General features: G+C 33.4%; 1 pseudogene; it reads right to left on the bottom strand.

Moving 5' to 3' along the window:
- Positions 1–1,055: 1,055 nt before the first annotated feature.
- On the bottom strand, positions 1,056–2,786 carry LOC140691638 (olfactory receptor 6C2-like; annotated as a pseudogene).
- Between the last annotated feature and the right edge of the window lie 448 nt (positions 2,787–3,234).

Here is a 3,234-nt window from a genome sequence, read left to right as displayed (position 1 = left end):
TTGAGTGTGCACCTAATGCATCATCAAGTGTGCTCACTAAACTTATGCTGAAACTCAGACCTAAGTCTCTGTGATCACTCTGCAAAACTTGTTCCCATACCCTGTCTGTATTCTCTTAAGTAGTCATGTCATTTTATAGATTATTGCTCTACCTTAAATTAAATCGTTACTTCTAATCCATTCTATTCAACACTTTGCAATAATTTCAGCTATAGATTCAAAAGAATATTTCTTAAATTTCATCCACTGTTTATGTGTGTTCATTGTAGTAATACATATTTTCTCTGTCTTCTCAGTATTGGAAGGAGTATTATTCTCTCACATTTATTTCAAATTATGTGATCATTCATTATAGACATTTTATGTAATTATGCCTTTCATGTAATTATTGTCTATATTTGAGAAGAGCTATCAAATTTTACCCTATATTTACCCTTATACCCAGAGTAGTGAATTTTATTTATATTAAAGTAATTTTATAAAGTTACTTTCTTTTCAAAGTGATTTTTTTAAGAAGTTGACATGCAAAACTATCAGTTATTGGTGTGAATAATAAAGATACAAAAATGGCTTGAGTAGGGCTCAACAGAATCTCAGTTAAAGAAAGGTTGAGAAATTTGCTGTTACTCACATGTGTATTATTAAAAAACAAAGAAGATTACAAGCTTCAAAAATAAATCTCTGTGGCTATTTATTCTTGTTTTTGACACAATGTTTTTTTAATTTAATTTAATTTAATTTAATTTTTTCAAATGAGGTGCCACATTTGGGGTTTTTTTCTTATTTTTTAAAACTTTTTTCATTGAGTTATAGTCATTTTACAAATCTGTGTCAAATTTCAATGTAGAGCACAGTTTTTCAGTTATACATGAACACACACATATATATATTCATTGTCACATTTTTTTTGCTGTGAGCTACCACAAGTTCTTGTATACATTTCCCTGTGCTATACAGTATAATCTTGTTTATCTATTCTACATATGCCTGTCAGTATCTACAAATTTTGAACTGCCAGTCTTGACACAATGTTTTAAAAATATTATTTTCTCTTACTAAGATGAGAGCAAGGCAGTTCTTTTGATTAAGTCCTTAAAGGCTTTCTTAACTTGATTATTTCCAAGGTATAAATAAATTGGTTTAATGTAGGTGCAACAGAAAACATGAGCAGTGAAACCATTTTTTTAATAGTCACTTCTTCCTTTGCTGCAGGATTCATATAGATGAAAATGCATGTGCCATAGGTGAGGGAAACCACAATCATGTGGGAAGAACAGGTGGAAAAAGCCTTTTTCCTTTGCTGAACAGAATAGAACCAAAAAATTGTCTTGCTGATGTAAACGTATGACAGAACCACACAAGTAAGAGTCTTATTCAGGGTCAGCACAGCACAGATTATAACAGTCTGTTCCATTAACCATGGGTCTGAGCATGAGATTTCCACTAAGGGAAATGCATCACAGGCAAAATGATCAATCTTGTTAGAGTCACAAAATTTTAGGTTTAAACCCAGCCTAAGTGGTGGGATTAAAATACACAGACCAGCCATCCAACAAGAGATGATAAGACTCCTGCAGACTCAGCTGCTCATGATGGTCACATGATGCAGGGGTTTGCAGATGGCCACATAGCAGTCATGGGACATGGCGGCCAGTAGATAAAACTCTGTTACTCCACATGGGTCAGTGGTAAACACTTGGATGAAGTAAGCATTGTAGATGATGACCCTGTCACCTGTTGCTATGCTATGCAGGTATCTGGGGATACAGGAAGATGTGAATGAGCTAAGAAGGAGAAAAATTTTTTTTAAAAATAGTACATGGGTGTTTTAAGATGGGAATCCACAAATGAGAGTGTGATGATGGTCAGGTTTCCAGTTACACTCAGTGTGTAGTTGATAAATAGAAAGATAAAAATCAGCACCTGTAGCTCAGGGTCATCTGTGAGTCCCAGAGGAATGAATGTTGTTACTGTACCACTTCTTGTCACTGACTTCTGACTTCTTTCCAATCTCTGTGTGATAGTCACAGAAATTTGCTTATAGATTGTAGAGTATTTTAACTGACTTAAAATTAATGTTTTTAAGCTTTTATATTTAATCATACAATATTGTCTATAAATAAATATGTGTAGTCACATTTTACGTGTTGCTAGTTTTTAGGTTAAGTGTGTTTAATTCTTATAAACTACCTAAGCCATGATGCTCACCCACCAACCCCTGCCACATAGTCCACGTGTCTGTTTTTGCATTATCTTTCCTGAATGTGTGTATGTTTCCTGCTGATGCATGTGATGACTGCCCTCTCTTCCCTTCTGCACCTTCCAGTCAATGAATTATCTTCATTGATGCTTCACCTAGTACGGATTCAGATGTTTCTAATGTACAATTCGTGTTTGATGTCTCGGAGTTTTCTGACATCAATCAAGAAAAATTATTTTCCCCTTGTGTACCTGGTTCATTTGTTTTATGAGTATATTTGCTTTATTGTTTGACCTATTGCAATCTCTTCTTCCTGAGATTGGGCAGTCTAGGTTGTGACCGTGTACTCAGCTCCAGTGTTTCCAAAATAGAGAAAAGTCACTAGTTGAGGATTATGGCTACAAAAAAGTTAAAATTCTCTTAGTAAATTTAGTCTTCCATTCAAGTAGTTATATCAAATTGAGATGTAGAAGGAATATAAAAATACATATATATATTCATATTCAGTCTACCCACCTTCCTTTCATTTTTCTCCTAACCTATCAGATGATATGTGCATCCTTGTGAAATTTACTCTGCTCTTCATCTTTGACCATTTTTCAGTTCTTGAAATATATCTCTTTCTATAAGACATTGAAACTTACTTTATAATAGAAATTAGTAAACAGATTGACAATAAAGTGTAAGTATCTGTTTTCTGAGTATTGTATCTTTCAGAGTGCTGAATGTGAACACAGGGATCTGTAAGAGGTTTTCATTCCAGTCACAGTGTTATTTGTAGGGAGGATGAGAAGAGGAATGAAAGGGCATGCTTGTATACTTCTTTATACAGGAAGACATTCTTTTTAGTTTGAGGTTGAATACACTGTGTATTTCTTATATTTAGTGAGATAGAAATTTTTTTTACGTATCTTAAGAAATCTCCCAGGCAGTGAGATTTATCTACATAAGGGAAATTCATTCTAAAATTTGACATCTGAATAATGTATCTTATATACATTAAAAATGTAAATTATTACCAAATTTCATTTTTG

The sequence above is a fragment of the Vicugna pacos genome, chromosome 36, assembly GCF_048564905.1.
Source record: "Vicugna pacos chromosome 36, VicPac4, whole genome shotgun sequence".
NCBI lineage: Eukaryota > Metazoa > Chordata > Mammalia > Artiodactyla > Camelidae > Vicugna > Vicugna pacos.
Note: the sequence above shows the minus strand (reverse complement) of the source record. Positions and strands in the feature narration are given on the sequence as shown.